This window comes from Bidens hawaiensis, unplaced genomic scaffold (genome assembly GCF_021521415.1).
Source record: "Bidens hawaiensis isolate Kalapana, Puna unplaced genomic scaffold, B.hawaiensis_p1.1 tig00035151_1, whole genome shotgun sequence".
NCBI lineage: Eukaryota > Viridiplantae > Streptophyta > Magnoliopsida > Asterales > Asteraceae > Bidens > Bidens hawaiensis.
In genome coordinates, this window is record NW_027496128.1 from 24,295 (window position 1) to 46,830 (window position 22,536).

Consider the following 22,536-nt stretch of genomic DNA (forward strand, 5'->3'; position numbering starts at 1 on the left):
TTTTTTTTACCATATCAATTTATTTAGTATTTTTTTTAAGATTACTTTATAGAATGGTAACTAAGTTTTGAAGTTGTTCCAATTAGTTCACTCATAAAATATTTTATTTCAATTAGATCACTAAAGTTTCTTTTTTGTTCTAATCCTATATATTTTACCCAGATAGCAGGTTTTGTAGGCTTTTTATTTTTAAATAGTTTAACGTTGCAAAATATTTTTTTTAAGGTGACAAAACTAGTAAAAATTGAGAAAAAAAAAGTTAATTGTGAAAAAATGCAAAAAAAAAGTTTTTTTTTTAATTTGACTTTTTTTTTGCAATTTTCCAGATTATTATTTTTTTGCAATTTTTCGAAAAAACTTGAAAATTGAAAAAAAAAACTTAATTTTCTAGTTTTTTTTTTTTTTGCAATTTTTCAGTTTTTTTTTTGCGATTTTTCATATTATTATTATTTTTTGCAATTTTTAAAAAATGTTTTGCAATGTTATTTAAAAATAAAAAAAACATTCATAACCTGCTATCTAGGTAAAATATCTAGGATTAGAACAAAAAGAAAACTTTAGTGACCTGATTTGAACAAAATATTTTATGAGGGACCTGATTATAACAATTTTACAAACTTGGTTATTATTCTATAGAGTTGCCCCTTTTTTTATATACACTGTGAAAGTTTTATTGATTTTGTATTTAATTGGTCGTATCTAATTTTGTTTATGCATTGTTTGATGTAAACATGTTATGTTATTGATTATTATGTTCTGTTATTGATTATTTAATACTAGTTTTTATGCCCCGTATTACGGGGGTTGTTTATATTGTTTGTTCTAATATTTATTTATCTTTTGAATTTATATTTTTTTATTGTAAATTCGGATTGATTGCGAGGTAGAAGAAGCAGAGTGAAATATTATGTTTTCACTTTTCAGACGCCACACCTCTTCTTCTTCTTCTTATTCTTCTTAATAATATACTTATAGTTTGATGATAAATTATTTCACAAATAAATGAAATATTATAACCCGGTTTAAAAGCTATATGGTTTTGATGAGACCAAACACCCATTTATTTTTTTACTATAAAATTTGTTTTTTTAATTATGAATAATATTTATGAAAGTTAATAATATACTTATGGTTTGATGAGACCCAAGACCCGTTTATTTTTTTTACTATAAAATTGGTTTTTTATTTTAAATAATATATATATATATATATATATATATATATTAAAATAAATAAGATATTAATTTTTAGTATATCTTATTTTATAGGATTTTTACATCAATAATTTGGTAAGAATAATTTTTTATTTAATGAGATGTTATAACCCGTTTAAGGAATATCTGGGTTTGGTAAGACCCATACCTATGAATTCGGGTCAAATACATGAGAAACCTCCATTTAAAAATCAAGCAAATCTGATGACTTCAATAAAAGGGGGAGCGACCACATCGCGACACGTAAGATTTTTATGTTTTCGTTTATATATTATAGATTGTATATTTGTTATACAGAAGATTTCCGGTAGTGAATAACTTGAAGCCAATTTCCCAGTCGATACCTCGAGGCTGAGTAGTCATCATGCAAACCTAAAAGGTTAACAAATCGAATAAGTTTGCTTAATGCCCCAATACATCAAGACTTGCCCATTTTCTAGTAGACTCGCAATTTGTTTAAGCGCCCCGAGTTGAACACAAATTCTCAGCCACTCTTTTTCTTTTGTTTTTCGTTTATTTCAGTTGTAACATATATTGCAATTTATTTTCTAATTCTTTTTGTTTAATATGAACAATATTCTGCACAAGGTCCTGTTTTTCCTTTCCATACATGATAACCCTTTAAATAACCTATCAAAATCATTTGAGAAATAAAATGAAACCCTTCAAATATATCAAATTTACAAACAGGCATCTAAATGTATATAAACAAGAAAAAAAAAAGATTACTCTTCTATGACAGACAGTTAAAAACTTTAAACATATAAATAAAAAATGCATCTGTAATATGTTTTTGTAACAGTAGCAGATACTCTGATTCAAAAATGTATCTCGCGCCTTTCGGCAAAGAACTTGCCACTGATGGCCTCGTCCGGGAGCAACGAGAGCCAGATTGCTGTATCGGCTCCTTCCTCGGGTGTAACCTGACCGGCCCACCCGGTCATGGCAGTCTTGACCATACCCGGGCAGTAACAGTTAATAAATATCTTTTCCCCTTCAGGTCGGGTCGAGAATTTCTTAGCCATGACCCGAGTGAAAGCATTGACCGCGAGTTTTGATACTGCATAATCTGTATTGGTTTGAGACCATCCTCCAGTTGACCATGTCCCGTCTCTGACTTGCTCTAAGAATTTGGTCATTGTCGAGTCGATTAGTTCTTCCGAGAGGTTATCTATGTCTTCCAGTTTTTGCCTTAAATCGTCATTGGAAATCCGCTGATATGAAACAATACTAGTTTGTAATGATGATATAGTACACATGTTGGGTTTTAACAGTGGTTCGAAACAAAAACGGATAAACTATTTGACCCGTTTTAACAATAATTTCGTTTCGATAATTATTAATCCATATTAATAATCAAACTCGTAAACGAACAACAAAACGCAGCGGATATAAGACAAAATAAAACGAACCATAAACCGAAACCCAAACCCGGATCCGATTACAACAATACGAGTACGAATTAAAACAAGTAAATAAACAACCATAGGAAAAGGTATTCGATATACCTCGGTATGAAACCGGGACGACACCGAGGAATAACGAGAGTGCTAGACAGGACACAATCAAATAACCCACAAAACTCCGGCGGCGGCGGCTGAAGGCGGCGGCGGCGGAGTTCCGGCAGACGGTGTAACGGCAGCAGAAAGTGAAACAACTCTGTTCCGGTGGCTTTCAGGGCTGGCGGAAATGACTGGACTAACGACAGCAGCTTACAACAAGTTATTTGTCACCGGAAAGGTTCGCCGGAAAATCGGTCTTCACCGGAAAACAACCAGAACGCCGGAAATGAAGCTGTGACAGCACGGGAGGCTAGTACAGGGCGGCGGAGGGTGCTTCGGTGACCAATATACGGTAGATGGTGAGTGATGACTGGAATCGGTTTCCCGGTGGCCGGAAAACGGCGCCGGAAAAACGATGGAGGCTAGGGTTTACTTGTTTTTTTAAAAATTGATCTTCATAAATAGATAAATATGATGTATTTATAGGTAATTATCTTAGGGTTTAAAAATTAACCATCTTGGTCTTGAGCCCAATCAAACAAGTCCAGTCCATATGATTATTTTTATGTGTCGGGCCTAATTAACCTTTAAGTAGGCTTTTATCTCGTTACCCCCGGTGTAACTCTATCCGGGTCACGTTCGGGTCGGTCACGTTGACTTGACCCGAAACGTCCATTAAATCTAACAGTCTCCCACTTGGACGTATTTGGGTCAAGTATCACAACGACGACAGCCAGAGGCGTTCTAGCTACACATAGCTGTCCCCAACCGAATATGACAATTTTAAATCCATAACCAAAGTATCTTGGAATACCTTATTGCAAGATAATGAATTTATAGTAATCGTTGTCATCTATCCTTTCTGTATAAGACATTAAATGAACTATGAGACATGGATCATATCATTCTCATATGGCGTTCAATTATTGTAATTCTTGATATAGAGTCAAAGTGGTCCAATCAAACACACAGTTAGTTTGGGTGAGGCCTCACACTTTACCAGTTTGAATCAACGAGGGCGCCAATATGTCTAACTGTTACATTAAAATGTAAGAGTACAGAATCCCTTCTTGACTACATACAACTCCCACTGAACTCCAGAACATTCGCAATCAATGCCTTTATGGCTGGCAGTTACGCAACAGCGGTTGACATGATCAAAGAATATTCCTCGGTAAACGAAAGTTCTAATATGTATCTCAGGTCTAAGGATACTAAATGAGCACACTATTATCAAAACATCTTATGATTAAGATCCATGAAGATGATTTGATGCGAGTTACATCCAACGTCATTCATAATGAGGTCTATGAGTTTGGAAGTCAACTACTTGAGTCCAAAGTCAGAATAGTCTTAATTCAGAATCGCTCCCACGAGTATGATCGACTACGGATAATTTAGAATACAATATTCATGGATTAAACGTATTAAAATGAACACAGTTGTATCATTCAACGTTTGCATTTAACCATTAAATTAAAAGTGAACAGAAAAGTACAACTGATAAAATGTTCATACATCCAAATACTAAATCAAAATAAATCACTAGCAAGTCTAAGCCCGATAGCATCTCTATGCAGATCATGCTTGTCCTGAGTCATTGGCTTAGTGAACGGGTCAGCTAGATTTTGATCTGTGTCTACTTTGCTTATCACGATGTCACCTCGTTCCAATATTTCCCGAATAAGATGGAACTTTCTTAAAATGTGCTTGGTTATGTGATGAGACCTTGGCTCTTTGGCTTGAGCAATAGCACCTGTGTTATCACAGAATATCTCGATTGGTTTGTGAATACTCGGAACCACATCGAGATCGGTGATGAACTTCTTCACCCAAGCAGCCTCTTTAGCAGCATCCGATGCAGCTATATATTCAGATTCGGTGGTAGAATCCGCTACTACACTCTGCTTGGAGCTCTTCCAATAAATAGCTCCTCCATTGAGAGTGAAAATGAAACCTGACTGTGAGCGAGAATCATCTCTGTCAGTCTGGAAGCTAGCATCAGTGTAACACTTTACAGTGAATTCCTCTTCCACTCCCCCAAACACCAAGAATATGTCTTTGGTCCTATTCAAGTACCTTAGAATGTTCTTCACAGCAGTCCAATGGGCAATGCCAGGACTCTGTTGAAAACGACTGGTCATGCTCAATGCATACGAGACGTCAGGTCTAGTACATAACATAGCATACATGATAGAGCCAACCGCTGAAGCATATGGAATTGCTTGCATACGTTTAGATTCAATGTCCGTTGCCGGAGATTGCGATTTGCTCAACACGGTTCCCTTAGTCATTGGAACAGCTCCTTTCTTGGAGTTTTCCATTGAGAAGCGTGCCATTACTTTGTCTATGTAAGTACTTTGACTAAGCCCTAGAATCCGCTTAGATCTATCTCTATAGATCTTTATTCCCATAATATAAGCGGCTTCTCCAAGATCTTTCATTGCAAAACAAGATTCCAACCATTTCTTAACTTGTTTAAGCATAGGAATGTCGTTTCCAATGATTAGTATATCGTCCACATACAAGATGAGAAATGATATAGTGCTCCCACTAGCCTTTCTGTAAACACAAGGTTCATCTTCGTTTTTGACAAAACCAAACTCTTTGATTTTCTCGTCAAAGTGAAGATTCCAGCTTCGAGATGCCTGCTTAAGCCCATAAATGGACTTGTTCAATTTGCAAACCGTATTAGGATATTTTGGATCGACAAAACCTTCAGGCTGAACCATATAGACATCTTCAGAAAGATGTCCATTAAGGAAAGCGGTTTTGACATCCATTTGCCATATCTCATAATCATAGTATGTAGCAATGGCAAGCAATATCCTAATTTACTTAGTCATAGCAACGGGTTAAAAAGTTTCATCATAATCAACACCTTGAGTTTGAGTGAAACCTTTTGCGACTAGCCGTGCTTTGTAGGTTTGCACATTTCCATGCATGTCGGTTTTCTTCTTGAAAATCCATTTGCTCCCTACTGCCCGACAATCGAGGGGTAGCTCAACCAAGTTCCAAACTTGGTTATCATGCATGGACTGCATCTCAGCATTCATGGCATCTTGCCATTTCTTGGATTCCGGATCCAAGATAGCAGACTTGTAGTTAGTAGGCTCGTCCCCAGACTCGGCTACTAATAAGACTTCGGCACCATCTAGATGACATAAGTATCTAGAATTTGGTACGGGAGTCCTACTACTTCTACGAACGCTTGTGTTCACGTCTGATGTATCAGCAACAGCAACCTATTGATCAGACTCTCCAACTACCTCAGCGGTTGATTGTGGTTCCTGAATTTCTTCAAGATCGACAATGTTACTTCTAGTTTCTTTACTAAGAAATTCTTCTTCAAGAAAGTAGCCTTTCCTCCTGACAGAAATCGTATTTGTATCAGGATGAAAGAAGTAATAACCGCTCTTGTAGTAGTATCCGACGAAAATAACTTTTTCGCCGCGGGGATCCAGTTTGTCATCAGACTCACTTGTGATATAAGCATCACATCCCCATACTCTAAGATAAGACAACTTGGGTTTCTTTCCCTTATGCCATATCTCATATGGAGTCTTGTCTATCTTCTTAGTTGGAGCTAGATTGACAATGCGAGCGGCGGTCATAAGGGCGTAACCCCAAAAGGAGTGAGGCAAGTTGGTTCTACACATCATCGATCGAACCATGTTTAGCAAGGTTCGGTTTCTCCTCTCGCTCACGCCATTAAGTTGGGGTGTGCCAGGTGGAGTGAGCTGTGAAACAATTCCATGCTCTTTTAGATGAGTGATGAACTCTGTGCTGAGATACTCTCCACCTCGATCTGATCGAAGTATCTTAATGGTTTTGTCAAGTTGGTTTTCCACTTCGCTTTGAAACTCTTTGAACTTTTCAAAAGTTTCGTGCTTGTGTTTCATAAGATACACATAAGCGTATCGACTATAATCGTCGATAAAAGAAACGAAGTATCTTTCATGGTTTCTAGTCATGGTTCTAAAAGGTCCACATACATCAGTATGTATGAGTCCTAATAGATCACTTGTTCGTTCACTTTTATTAGTGAAGGAGTCTTTGGCGAGTTTGCCAGTTAAGCAAGATTCACAAGTGTTAAAAGAGTCCGGTCCTGAGTATTCAAGAATACCTTCGGATTGGAGTCTTTTAACTCTTGCCTTGCTTATGTGGCCAAGTCGGCAATGCCATAGAAAAGTATCGTTGACACTAGTCTTGATACGTTTTGAAAGATGATATACGTTATTGTCAGGTTGAACATCAATCTCATAAATACCATTTCGAGGTTTAGCCTCAAAATAAAAGATATCATTTAAGTAAGCAGAAATAGCCATGCCATTAAGAACATACTTAAATCCTTGTTCAAATAACAACGAAACTGAAATGATGTTTCTGGTCAAGCTAGGAGCATACAAACAATTATTTAAAGGAAAAACTAGGCCAGATGGACAAGTAAAATGAAATACTCTAGTTGCCATAACAGGTACTCTCTTCCCATCTCCAACGATGAGTTCCATGCTGCCTTTATTCAGTTTCCTCCACTTCTCAGGCTCCTGCAAGACATTAACGATGTGGTAACCACATCCAGTATCAAATACCCATGTGTTGCTAGAGACAGTGAAAAGTTCAATAACGTATATGGAAATACCTCCAGAAGAGCCTTCACCATTGGCTCTCTTCTTTCTGATCTCAGCAAGGTGCTCGGGGCAGTTTCTCATCCAGTGCCCCATTTGGTTGCATTTGAAGCACTTGCGCTCCTCAAAGGGCGGCGGCTTTTTCTTTGCAACCACTTTGTTAGTGTTGGTGGCAACATGGGCAGCAACAGTAACTTTCTTCTTGCTTTTTCACACCCCGATTCTTTGGTTTTGGCTTCTTGACACCAGCAGATCGAATCATCAGAACTTGATTGGTCCTAGAAGGAATGTTCATCACAGCCGTCTTGAGCATGTTATGAAGCTCCGGCACTGTCTTCACCCAACCATTCATGTTGAAATTCATTACGAACTGGTCGTATGAGTTGGGGAGAGAGTTGAGAATGAGATCCGATGCCATCTCATCGGGCATGGGATAATCAAGTTTCTTGAGCTGATCGATGTGCCCCTTCATCTTTAGAACATGAGCACTGACGGGAAACCCCTCTGCCATCTTGCAACTGATGAGTTGTTTCATGGTGTCGAAACGTTCTTGACGGGCTTGTTTCTGGAACATGCCCTTGAGTTGCTCAAGCATCTCATAGGCACCAAAGTCTTCCAAGCCTTTAGCAAGCTCAGAAGTCATGGTGGCTAGCATAATACAGGAGACCTCAGCCGAGTCATCCTTATGCTTGTCAAGAACCTTTCGTGCAGCGGCTGTATGTTTTCAGGCTCGGTTGGAACAGGTCCATCGAGAACATACAGGCGCTTTGCCATGGTTAGAACAAGTCTTAAGTTGCGGTGCCATTCGATGAAGTTGGTACCATTCAGTTTATCCTTCTCAAGGATAGTCTTAAGGGCGTATGGTGAAATTTCGTTTGACGACATCTGATTAATTTAGCAAAAGTAAATTTTATTAGTATTTTCGATGTTGTAGTCCTATTATTAATGACCCAATAACATTAATTAATTAGGAGTATGAGAATCTGGCTTCCAGTTATTAAAGGCAGCTGTAGCACACAACATTAATAAGTGGTTAGGCAGACTGACAACCATTGCCAATTGTGAATAGAGCACAACTCTCGGTTGTGAGGCCTATACAGACAGCGATTGTCTGTATAGATACGTTTAGCCTCATCTTTGCCCATTTTAAGTCTCCAGACAGCTTTAGCACGTAACAGGAGAGTAAAATAATAGTTGTCCTAGTACCGTGACGTGTGAAAGTGTCGGATGTGTCAACGAAGCACTTTCACCTTGATGGGATAGGCTAGAAAACAATTACGGTGCTGTAGCTCCATGTGACACCCGGCAAATTCCCAATCCCTTAAACTAAGTAATCAACCTAATAATTAGGTGATTGTAAATATTATGCGCGCCATGTTAGTCAGCGCGTGCATTTGTTATGTGCGCCCTGCGCGAGCGCGCCATGTTAGTCAGCGCGTGCATTTGTTATGTGCGCCCTGCGCGAGCGCGCCATGTTAGTCAGCGCGTGCATTTGTTATGTGCAACCTGCGCGAGCGCACCATGTTAAGAACCAGCGTGAGCATATGTTATATGCGCCATGCGTGAATGTTTTGGCTTTATGTTTTCATGTAACTTAAACGTTATGTTGTCTATGGGTTGACCATCCCGCATGATGCTAAGGCGGGTGCATCCTAAATCGTTTATGCGCGTGCGGAAGGGAACTAACCTCCCCGCATGGCGGGAACATTGAGAGCTAGTTTGTCTGAAGCTCCAAGATGGAATTGACTTCAACATGACTGATCACTATGTTGAAATACCAAGACCACCTGGAGAATCTACAAATGAAACTCAATATCCCCAACTGCGAGAAGGTTACGCACCTACCCGCAGCAAAGAAATGTCCTTCACGCAGAAAGCTATGCGCACAAAGCGATGCGCACAGAACACTTAGTCTATTCTCCAGACATAAGGAGATTACTCCCGCCCAAAAGGAAACAGTAGCGTGTTTCAGAGATTTTCCACTTTTTACTGTACACTGATAAAAGTACCTGAAAAAGCACACTGTAACATGAAAAGTCAACTGTCAGCCACCCTATTCTCACCAACCCCAGACCTGCATGTCCTGTCCAAATCAAATCAAGATCTTTTGTCCACTCCTCCACTTTTAAGTAAACAATAAACAATAATAATTTCCATACTTTATCATCATTACCCCTAGATATGAAAAGATTTCAATCCCCTAAAGCAAGGGATTGTGTTCCCTTGAGTTTGCCTATAAATATGTAACCTAAATTATCACTCAAAACACACTCCAAAGAACTGCAAACTTGCACTAATCATCTCCCGAGCATCCGTTATTTTCGATTCCGTTCCAGTTACTAGGTAAGCCGAGGTTATAACCTTGAGATCTACTTTCCAACCCTTATATTCTCCTATTTCTTGATCTTAATATATATACTTCTTGTTATTTAATCGTATTCTAGACCTTCAATTCCGAGGCCAACACCAAGAAAACCCGAATCTCGATTAATCCCTTAACAAGAACCACAGGTGAGTCTCACAGCCCCTATTTTCACTGTTTTCACTATTTTTAAACTGTTTTCGGGGCGAGGGACACGTACTTAAATAATGTTTATCATGGTATACTTACAAGCTATGCAAGCGATTATGAGTTTAAGTTATGTTTCATGATGAGTAATGCAAACGGTTATCTAAGGTTTTCGATGTATGTGCGCTAGAACTCGAGTAAGGGACTGCTGGTTTGATCCACCCACTCGTAGGGGTCGCACCTCTTTGCATGGACGAGTGCCTAGTATGGTCATGGGGCAGTACTATGGGTTTGAACCCGCTCGTAGGGGTCGCGCCTCTTTGCATGGACGAGCGCCTTGTTTTCCGGCACAACGTCCGCGCGTAACCCGCGGGACGGAATTATTATTTTAGCTCGTAGTGGCAGCGCCACTTTGCATGGACGAGCACATGTTCCTGAAACGTTCGCGCGTAACCCGCGGGACGGTATTACTTATTTTAGCTCGTAGTGGCAGCGCCACTTTGCATAGACGAGCACAGTTCCCAGAAATGTTCGCGCGTAACCCGCGGAACGATTTTATCAGAATATGTTGATATAACTGTTTTACCAAGCATGTGTTTTAATGATGCTATCAGAATTATGTTTCAGAATGATTTGTATCAAGATTATGATGCAATACGATTTATCAAGTTACTAAGACTTGTGAACTCACTCAGTTTATACTGATTCAAATGTTTTTACGTGTCTTTCAGGAGATAACTAGGTAGCGCATGGAGTCACACTTAGAGCACCTCACGCTGAACATCTAAACTAGCTTTTTGGAAGATTTTAGTTCTATCCCTTCGATGCGCGTGGTTGTTCCCGCCGCGCATGGGGATATGGCGTGGAAATCTTCAATAATTTTTATACTTGGATGTTTTTATAATTTTTAAACAATGTAATGTATTTGTATTAAACTTTTCATGCGCAATGAAAATCTTTGAATGTTTGCAATGGCCCGTGCTTAAGTATCAATTCCCACTCGCGCGCGCCCGGCTGTTTCCGCCGCTCAGGGCCGGGTGTGACAGATTGGTATCAGAGCACTGGTTATAGCGAATTAGGAAAAGAAGTTTTAACCTAGACTATAACCGTTGGGGAATCGCATGAAATATTTTTCAAAGAATATTTTCAAAAGAAACTATACACACACTTAGGAACACGGGTCACACTGTCTAGTAAATAATGATAACATTATGTGCTCAGAGTACATGCGCTGAGTCTGATATTTTCACTCTTTTAAAGCAAGAATGCCTCCAACTAAAGCCAAAGGAATTACCATGACACCCGAGGAACTCGCGGAAATAATCGCGCAGGCGATTGCGACACATGAGGCCAGCAAGGCCGAATCAAGTCAGGGTCGTCAGAATGAGACCCCAGAACCCGAATCAGGAGCCTTGGACAAAGGATGCTCCTATAAGACATTCATGGCCTGTAAGCCTTGGCCATTCAAGGGAACCGAAGGGGCCATTGGGCTCTACAACTGGATTGACAAGATGGAGACAGTCCTCTCCATTAGCGGATGTAGTGAGAACCAGAAGGTCCTTTACGCGACCTGCATGTTCCAAGAGGCAGCTTCGTCTTGGTGGAAGCTTCAAACGAAAACATTGGGGCGAGAAGTTGCTCTCCACAAGACCTGGGAGGAACTGAAGGAGATGATGATGAGAAAGTTCTGCTCTCGCGCAGAAATCCAGAGTCTACAACAGGAATTCTGGAACCACACCATGGTAGGAACGGATATCGACGCCTACAACAACCGGTTCAACGAACTTTGCCAGTTGGTGCCAGACATGGCAAACACGGAGGAAAAGAAGATCGAGAGGTATATTTTTGGGTTACCTCCTGTTGTTAGGGTTCCGCTCAACGCCGCAGCGCCTCCAACCTTTGATGAGGCGGTAGCGCGGGCCATTACCCTTACAAGGGATACGATCCGTGCGGGTATGTTGACTACGCGCGGAATCGAGCAGCGAACCTCTGATCCCAAGAGGAAATGGAACTCTCACCACCGAGGGTCCGACTCCAAGCAGCCACCGTTCAAGAAGCAGGAAAGCGCAAGGGTTTACGCGATTCAGGCCGCGGAGCCACCACGAAAAGGATACAGCGGGCCTCGCCCATGGTGCAACAAATGCAAGTATCACCACGAGGGTGAATGCGCAAGAATCGAATGTGCCAAATGTGGCAGACCAGGGCACAAGACGATGAATTGCCGTATCAGAGAAGCTGGAGCAAGCGACAACTGCTACGCATGCGGGAAGCCAGGGCATTTTAGTCGGGATTGCCCGCAAAAGGGGAACCAAGCTCGCGGGAGAGCTTTTGTGATCGGCGCAGGCGAAGCTAAAGAAGAGCCGAATGTGGTAACCGGTACGTTTTTGCATAACGGACATTTTGCATCTGTCTTATTTGATACTGGCGCTGACCTAAGTTTTATATCCGCTGAGTTTAAAGACTCCCTAGGCCTAGCAACCAGTAGACTAGACACGCCTTATACTATAGAACTAGCCAATGGTAGGCAGTTATGCGCGAACGAAAGAACTGAACAATGTGTTATAATCATGGGAGGTCACGGGTTCAATATTAACTTGTTGCCAATAGACTTGGGAAGTTTTGACATTGTGGTAGGTATGGATTGGTTAGTCGAGAACCGCGCGGAAGTTATTTGCCATGAGAAGCAGGTTCGGATCCCACTGTTGAACGGAGAAACCTTGGTAATTCAAGGGGAAAGAAGGGGAGTTGCGACGAAACTGATTTCGTGCCTAAAGGCGCGAAAGTGCCTAAGGAAAGGGTGCTACGCCTTCCTGGCGCATGTCGTAGAAAAGAAAGGAGATGAGCGAAGAATTGAAGACTTACCAGTAGTGCGCGAATTTCCAGAAGTTTTTCCTGAAGATTTGCCCGGATTACCGCCGCCGCGACAAGTCGAGTTTCGTATTGATTTAGTCCCAGGAGCTGCGCCAGTAGCTCGAGCGCCTTATCGATTAGCTCCATCTGAGATGCAAGAGCTATCCAATCAGTTACAGGAACTATTGGATAAGGGTTTCATACGCCCAAGCTTTTCACCTTGGGGAGCTCCAGTACTGTTTGTTAAGAAGAAGGATGGTTCGTTCAGAATGTGTATTGACTACAGGGAGCTGAACAAGCTAACAGTCAAGAATCGGTACCCCTTACCGAGGATTGACGACTTATTTGACCAGTTGCAGGGATCCAGTTATTATTCGAAGATAGATCTACGATCAGGATACCACCAACTTAGGGTCCATGAGGAAGATGTGCCGAAAACAGCCTTCCGAACTAGATACGGCCATTATGAGTTCTTAGTGATGCCTTTCGGGCTAACTAATGCGCCGGCTGTGTTCATGGATCTGATGAACCGCGTGTGCAAACCATACTTGGACAAGTTTGTGATTGTGTTCATAGATGATATTCTGATTTACTCACGGACCAAGGCCGAGCATGAGCAACACCTGAGATTGATTTTGGAATTGTTGAGGAAAGAAAAGTTGTATGCGAAGTTTTCCAAGTGCGAGTTTTGGCTTAGAGAAGTTCACTTTCTCGGTCACGTTGTAAACGAGAAAGGAATTCACGTTGATCCTTCCAAAGTCAAGGCCATCGAAAACTGGGAAGCGCCAAAAACCCCAACTGAGGTGAGGCAATTCCTAGGACTAGCTGGCTACTATCGACGCTTCATTGAGAACTTCTCCAAAATAGCTCTACCTCTGACCGCGCTAACTCAGAAAGACAAGAAGTTTGTTTGGGGCGAAAATCAGGAAACAGCATTTCAAATGTTGAAACAGAAGTTATGTAGTGCGCCAATTTTGTCTTTGCCCGAGGGGATGGATGACATTGTTGTTTACTGCGACGCTTCACATCAGGGACTTGGATGTGTCCTTATGCAACGAGACAAAGTCATAGCGTATGCCTCACGCCAACTCAAGACCAATGAAAAGAACTACACAACGCATGATTTAGAACTTGGAGCGGTTGTCTTCGCGCTAAAGATTTGGCGCCATTACCTCTATGGTACAAAGTGTATAATCTTTACGGATCACAAGAGCCTTCAACATATATTTGATCAAAAGGATTTAAACATGAGGCAACGAAGATGGGTGGAGTTGTTGAACGATTATGATTGTGAAATTAAGTACCACCCTGGAAAGGCGAATGTGGTAGCAGACGCGCTAAGTAGGAAGGAGCGAATAAAAACGCTACGAGTCAAGGCTCTAAGGTTGACCATTCACGCAGATCTCTCTACCCGCATCCGAGACGCTCAGCAAGAAGCTTTGAAACCAGAGTTTGTTAAAAACGAATGCCTTGGGGGTATGGTTAAGAATTTGGAACTTAAAGAGAACGGCAATCTATATTTCGCTAACCGCATATGGGTCCCTCTCAAGGGAGGATTGCGCGAGCAGGTATTGAACGAAGCTCACAAGACGCGGTATTCCGTACATCCTGGCGCAGACAAGATGTACCAAGATGTTAAAACGCTGTATTGGTGGCCCAATCTTAAAGGCGCCATCGCGACGTATGTCAGTAAGTGCCTGACGTGTTCGAAGGTAAAGGCTGAATACCAGAAACCATCAGGGTTGCTTCAACAGCCAGAAATTCCCATGTGGAAGTGGGAACAAATCTCTATGGACTTCATCACCAAACTGCCAAGGACACCTGGGGGTTATGACACAATATGGGTTATTGTGGATCGGCTAACTAAGTCAGCGCACTTCCTGCCTATCAAGGAAACCGATAAGATGGAAAAGTTAGCCCGACTGTATATTCGAGAAGTAGTTTCAAAACATGGAGTCCCAGTGTCCATCATTTCTGATAGAGATAGTCGATTCACATCAAGGTTTTGGAGATCGTTACAAGGGGCTTTAGGTACTCGTCTTGACATGAGTACGGCATATCATCCTCAAACGGATGGGCAAAGCGAGCGAACAATCCAGACATTGGAAGACATGCTACGCGCGTGCGCAATCGATTTCGAAGGTAGCTGGGATACTCATCTCCCATTGGTTGAATTTTCTTACAACAACAGCTATCACACAAGCATTAAGGCTGCGCCGTTCGAAGCTTTGTATGGGCGCAAGTGTAGATCCCCACTGTGCTGGGCTGAAGTAGGTGACAAGCAAATGACTGGTCCAGAGTTGATCCAAGAAACAACAGACAAGATTTTTCAGATAAGGGATCGCCTTAAGACAGCGCGCGACAGACAGAAGAGCTACGCAGATGTGCGAAGGAAACCATTGGAGTTTCAAGTAGGGGATAAAGTACTTTTGAAAGTCTCTCCATGGAAAGGAGTCCCCCGTTTCGGCAAGCGAGGAAAGTTGAATCCGCGCTTCATTGGACCATTCGAGATCCTGGAAAGGATCGGTCCGGTTGCTTATAAACTCCGTTTACCCGCCGAACTCAGTGGAGTTCATGATACGTTTCATGTGTCCAACCTCAAAAAGTGCTTATCTGACGAAACGTTGATTTTGCCGATGGAAGAGATTCACATCGACAAACAGCTGCACTTCATAGAAGAACCTATAGCAGTAACCGATTGGAAAGAACAAAAGTTACGCAGGAGCAAAATCAAGTTAGTAAAGGTTCAATGGAACTCGAGGCGTGGGCCTGAATTCACTTGGGAAAGAGAAGACCAAATACGCAAGAAATACCCACACCTCTTTCAGAGCATGGCTTCTGCCAGCAACGTCTCCTAAATTTCGGGACGAAATTCGTTTAACGAGGGGAGAATGTGACACCCGGTAAATTCCCAATCCCTTAAACTAAGTAATCAACCTAATAATTAGGTGATTGTAAATATTATGCGCGCCATGTTAGTCAGCGCGTGCATTTGTTATGTGCGCCCTGCGCGAGCGCGCCATGTTAGTCAGCGCGTGCATTTGTTATGTGCGCCCTGCGCGAGCGCGCCATGTTAGTCAGCGCGTGCATTTGTTATGTGCAACCTGCGCGAGCGCACCATGTTAAGAACCAGCGTGAGCATATGTTATATGCGCCATGCGTGAATGTTTTGGCTTTATGTTTTCATGTAACTTAAACGTTATGTTGTCTATGGGTTGACCATCCCGCATGATGCTAAGGCGGGTGCATCCTAAATCGTTTATGCGCGTGCGGAAGGGAACTAACCTCCCCGCATGGCGGGAACATTGAGAGCTAGTTTGTCTGAAGCTCCAAGATGGAATTGACTTCAACATGACTGATCACTATGTTGAAATACCAAGACCACCTGGAGAATCTACAAATGAAACTCAATATCCCCAACTGCGAGAAGGTTACGCACCTACCCGCAGCAAAGAAATGTCCTTCACGCAGAAAGCTATGCGCACAAAGCGATGCGCACAGAACACTTAGTCTATTCTCCAGACATAAGGAGATTACTCCCGCCCAAAAGGAAACAGTAGCGTGTTTCAGAGATTTTCCACTTTTTACTGTACACTGATAAAAGTACCTGAAAAAGCACACTGTAACATGAAAAGTCAACTGTCAGCCACCCTATTCTCACCAACCCCAGACCTGCATGTCCTGTCCAAATCAAATCAAGATCTTTTGTCCACTCCTCCACTTTTAAGTAAACAATAAACAATAATAATTTCCATACTTTATCATCATTACCCCTAGATATGAAAAGATTTCAATCCCCTAAAGCAAGGGATTGTGTTCCCTTGAGTTTGCCTATAAATATGTAACCTAAATTATCACTCAAAACACACTCCAAAGAACTGCAAACTTGCACTAATCATCTCCCGAGCATCCGTTATTTTCGATTCCGTTCCAGTTACTAGGTAAGCCGAGGTTATAACCTTGAGATCTACTTTCCAACCCTTATATTCTCCTATTTCTTGATCTTAATATATATACTTCTTGTTATTTAATCGTATTCTAGACCTTCAATTCCGAGGCCAACACCAAGAAAACCCGAATCTCGATTAATCCCTTAACAAGAACCACAGGTGAGTCTCACAGCCCCTATTTTCACTGTTTTCACTATTTTTAAACTGTTTTCGGGGCGAGGGACACGTACTTAAATAATGTTTATCATGGTATACTTACAAGCTATGCAAGCGATTATGAGTTTAAGTTATGTTTCATGATGAGTAATGCAAACGGTTATCTAAGGTTTTCGATGTATGTGCGCTAGAACTCGAGTAAGTGATCACTTTACCATTGGAACTCTAAGGGTAGGGACTGCTGGTTTGATCCACCCACTCGTAGGGGTCGCACCTCTTTGCATGGACGAGTGCCTAGTATGGTCATGGGGCAGTACTATGGGTTTGAACCCGCTCGTAGGGGTCGCGCCTCTTTGCATGGACGAGCGCCTTGTTTTCCGGCACAACGTCCGCGCGTAACCCGCGGGACGGAATTATTATTTTAGCTCGTAGTGGCAGCGCCACTTTGCATGGACGAGCACATGTTCCTGAAACGTTCGCGCGTAACCCGCGGGACGGTATTACTTATTTTAGCTCGTAGTGGCAGCGCCACTTTGCATAGACGAGCACAGTTCCCAGAAATGTTCGCGCGTAACCCGCGGAACGATTTTATCAGAATATGTTGATATAACTGTTTTACCAAGCATGTGTTTTAATGATGCTATCAGAATTATGTTTCAGAATGATTTGTATCAAGATTATGATGCAATACGATTTATCAAGTTACTAAGACTTGTGAACTCACTCAGTTTATACTGATTCAAATGTTTTACGTGTCTTTCAGGAGATAACTAGGTAGCGCATGGAGTCACACTTAGAGCACCTCACGCTGAACATCTAAACTAGCTTTTTGGAAGATTTTAGTTCTATCCCTTCGATGCGCGTGGTTGTTCCCGCCGCGCATGGGGATATGGCGTGGAAATCTTCAATAATTTTTATACTTGGATGTTTTTATAATTTTTAAACAATGTAATGTATTTGTATTAAACTTTTCATGCGCAATGAAAATCTTTGAATGTTTGCAATGGCCCGTGCTTAAGTATCAATTCCCACTCGCGCGCGCCCGGCTGTTTCCGCCGCTCAGGGCCGGGTGTGACACTCCAAATACTCGAAATTTCGCAGTATGCCTCAAGTGTGACTTGTAGTAGGATTGGCATAAACTATTGGTTTTAAATTGGGATAAATTTTTAAAATTACCAAATAGAGTAAAAGTTAAATTTTACTGTATTTATTACCGTGACGCATAGATGAACCCTTTCATCTCTCAGGACACTTAGTTTTAAATAACCTATTAAAACTAAGTTTGTAGCGATACGACTAACCAATTTTAAGTTATAATAACTTATTAGTTTTGGAAATCAAAACGCTTTTAATTTGCAAAACAAAAATCGGTTAATAAAATGTTTATTTTCCAATTTATTTGATATTAGGTTGGTGATATTATAATCCTATTATAAACAATCCAAGCAACCACAAATAGCAAATAACAATAATATGTAAATCCTTATGGCCAAAAGGTGATCGGTCTCGCTAGAGCCAATTAGGGAGACCGATCGGGTCAAGGGGTTCACAACACAAACAATCACAAGGATGGACTTCTCCGTGCATCCCGTCATCTTGTCCGAACTCCCACTAACTCCAAGGTGTCCATGAGCTCGTCCTCGGTTATCTTCGCGTCTTCTTAATTACAAATTTATAAACTAACAATAATATGTCCTATTACAAATTTGAACAATCTTTATGGCCAAAAAGAAAACCGAAAAATAAATAATAACCTTTTTACAACTTTTGAACCAACCGTATGGCCAAAACAAGCTCAAACACCGAACACAACCAATCAATCACATAGGTCGGGGCCGGATTTACATATTCACAATAAACGAATTTCGGGTCGTTTTGACTTGGTCAAATAAAATAAACAAAACTTTGACCAATCCAAAATCACCTGAAAATAATTCTAGATCTATAAACTTTAAACGATTTAAAGTTTAAGATGGAGATCCGGTTTTAAACAAACCGGTATCGACTCGTACGTTGTAACCGCGGCTCTGATACCACTGTTGGGTTTTAACAGTGGTTCGAAACAAAAACGGATAAACTATTTGACCCGTTTTAACAATAATTTCATTTCGATAATTATTAATCCATATTAATAATCAAACTCAAAACGAACAACAAAACGCAGCGGATATAAGACAAAATAAAATGAACCATAAACCGAAACCCAAACCCGGATCCGATTACAACAATACGAGTACGAAGTAAAACAAGTAAATAAACAACCATAGGAAAAGGTATTCGATATACCTCGGTATGAAACCGGGACGACACCGAGGAATAACGAGAGTGCTAGACAGGACACAATCAAATAACCCACAAAACTCCGGCGGCGGCAGCTGAAGGCGGCGGCGGCAGAGTTCCGGCAGACGGTGTAACGGCAGCAGAAAGTGAAACAACTCTGTTCCGGTGGCTTTAAGGGCTGGCGGAAGTGACTGGACCAACGACAGCAGCTTACAACAAGTTATTTGTCACCGGAAAGCTTCGCCGGAAAATCGGTCTTCACCGGAAAACAACCAGAACGCCGGAAATGAAGCTGTGACAGCACGGGAGGCTAGTACAGGGCGGCGGAGGGTGTTTCGGTGACCAATATACGGTAGATGATGAGTGATGACTGGAATCGGTTTTCCGGTGGCCGGAAAACGGCGCCGGAAAAACGATGGAGGCTAGGGTTTACTTGTTTTTTTAAAATTGATCTTCATAAATAGATAAATATGATGTATTTATAGGTAATTATCATAGGGTTTAAAAATTAACCATCTTGGGCTTGAGCCTAATCAAACAAGTCCAGTCCATATGATTATTTTTATGTGTCGAGCCTAATTAACCTTTAAGTAGGCTTTTATCTCGTTACCCCCGGTGTAACTCTATCCAGGTCACGTTCGGGTCGGTCACGTTGACTTGACCCGAAACGTCCATTAAATCCAACAACACATTCATAATCAAAATAACCAACATGGCCGACATAATCAAACGAAATAAACAAACTAGGTGAAACCGACTGTTTGATGTTATGTTTTTTCAAAAACCAAATTTACGGTTCAACTTCAATTTTGCATGTACTGAAAACTGGAAAAAAAATGAACCGACTTTATAACCAAGCCCATCCCAAAACATACAGTTTGGTTTTATGTTTTCTCAGATACTACAGTTTTTCCATGTATGACAAACAGAAAAGGCCAAACCAACTTTTATAACCAAACCAAATCGAACCCGTAAAATCCAAAAGAACTGACTTTTGTTATTGAATTTATGGATTATAGTTTTTATGTTTGGATGCTAAGTAATTTATAAAAAATCAATAAATGGTGTAGCCAAAGTTTTTTAGACCCGAATGCTAATAATCAATTACATTTATTAAAAATGATATGGGCCAAAATTCATTATTTTGAACTAATTTTTCTGGCCCAAAAATTTAAAGACCAGATAGGAAAATCAACCCATTGTGAAAACCAGAAAAACTGAAAACGAATTGTTTTCAAAAACCCGAAAAACCAAATTTTCGATTTTTGGTTCGGTTTGAGCCCAAAACTCACTCAAACCGACCCACGCACACTCTACTCCTATTTGACCCACTAGAAGAATAGCATAACCCATATTGACCAATTTTCCCAAAAACGGGCCGAAATTTGTAGGGTCAGTTTACTACCTCTCTGTATATTTTTTATCATTAAAAACAATTTTATTAAATTTCTTCAACAATTTTGAAAGAAAAATACATCCAAACTAGAAATTATTGTTTCAAAATGGAACTTATGTTAAGTTTTTTCATCAAGAGATTATTATTTCAATAAAAGAGTGAAAAAAAAAACTAATAATTATACTTACATTTCTCTTGCCATTAAGTCTTCCCAACCGTGAGCTTACTGTAACTATCCGTGCACCTTGAGCAGATGGCCTCATTAGTGGTATCGCGGCTTTGATCATCTTTTTAGTGCCATAGTAATTAATATTTATGACTGTTTCAGCAGCCTCAACTGAATTCTCTGACCCAATATTATGACTAACTCCTGCATTATTAATCTGTGCATGTGTGTGCATCAATAACCACTAGTTATGTTATGCACAAGCAAATCAAATATTATTATTATGGTAACATGAAGAAAAGGATTTACCAGAATATCAATACCGCCATATTTTTCTTTCACCCAACTGCAAAACGACTCAATGGATGCATCATCTATAATATCGAGCTGATGAAATCCGACATCTAAGCCGCCTTCTTGCAGAACTTTAGCTGATTCTTCACCAACAGCAACTTCTCTTGAAGTAAGAATGACAGTAATACCTTGTATTGCAAGCTGGTGTGTGATCTCAAATCCAATTCCTCTATTTGCACCAGTCACTACAGCTACAGTTTCTGCAGACCACCATCTACATGATTTCATAATGGAAAATGATATTTAGTAACCAGTCATGAATAATATAATCCAAAATGTTCATAGAAAGGTGCATGAATCATCATGTTCTAAGTAAATATTAGATTTTAGACAGGTCTATACGTAAGGAATCAAGGTATCATGATTCATATATCTTCAAAACAATCTAATTGATCCAGGTTTGTTCTAAACAGCACATAATTTGATGATCTCATGCTAAATTGCTAATCATCTTTCAAATTCAAATCCATCAGAAAATAGCACTGACATTTTTCTATAAATACAATACAGAAATTGACGATTTCAACTGAAATCTTAAATCAAAAGTTACTCCGCTTCATAATCATATGCCCATTAGGCTAACAATTTGTTACACGAACTTGCTAACAAGGCACGGAGTTAAACAAGTTTGTGTTTGGGCTTCATGTCTTAAATAGATCGACAAGTTGGCCTTCAACATCAGTCGATACTCGAAATTGAAAATATGAGTAGAAAGAGCGGTCGAAAATCGGAATTGTTTTCAATGAATGTCATGAATTGATTTTAGATTTTTATGGATTTTTGTTTCGCATATGTTAAAGATTTTAGCAACTTTTGTTTCACTACATATGTGATATGAACAAGTCTTGTAGGTCATGTGTTACTAGTTTCCTGTTCGTGTTTGGAAAAATGACATGATCGTATGGTATTGTGTTTATGTCAATCACAACATAGCATGTAATCGTGTAGTGGCTGGCATGCGCCATTGTTCATTTTCATCGGCATCAAAATTAGGGTTCTCCGTCGAGCATAGGATCAAAATTCAAACACTATACATATAGATTCTACCTTTGGTTGCCGGAATAAGGAATGCTGCGGAGGAGCGAGATCTCTTGACGGCGCGCTCCTTGGCTCTCTCCTTCTTATCCTGTTGTTGTTTCTCGCTTTGATCCATCACAATCTTACACCTAATTATTCAACCAAAACCAGATCACAATTCAATCAATCATCAAATTTTGTTTTGGGGAGAAATTGAAGACTTGTTATTTTGGCGCTACATTTGGGAGGAGATGGATGGAGGGAAACCGTTAACCGTTCTGTTGGAGATTTCTACGCTCATGCACCCACGAGGTCCCTTGACCATGGTCAACGTTTCTTTTCTTATTATTATTATTATTATTATTTCTTTTATCAAATTACAAAACGAAATGATTAAAAATAGATTCAAATATTAACATAAACCAATACAATAAAGTTTCATAAACGAATAAAAGGTATACGAACTAAATATAGGATTTCTATTAGTTTATACAGACAACAACTGTAATTAATT

The 22,536-nt window shown here is 40.4% G+C and overlaps 1 pseudogene across 1 annotated transcript; it reads right to left on the bottom strand.

The window, feature by feature from the left end:
* Positions 1-1,986: 1,986 nt before the first annotated feature.
* Positions 1,987-22,342, bottom strand: LOC143587122 (short-chain dehydrogenase/reductase 1-like; annotated as a pseudogene). The gene is made up of 4 exons (XR_013144822.1): positions 22,053-22,342; positions 20,961-21,219; positions 20,674-20,868; positions 1,987-2,428 (listed from the first exon to the last, which is right to left on the bottom strand). The product of XR_013144822.1 is annotated as a short-chain dehydrogenase/reductase 1-like (transcript).
* Between the last annotated feature and the right edge of the window lie 194 nt (positions 22,343-22,536).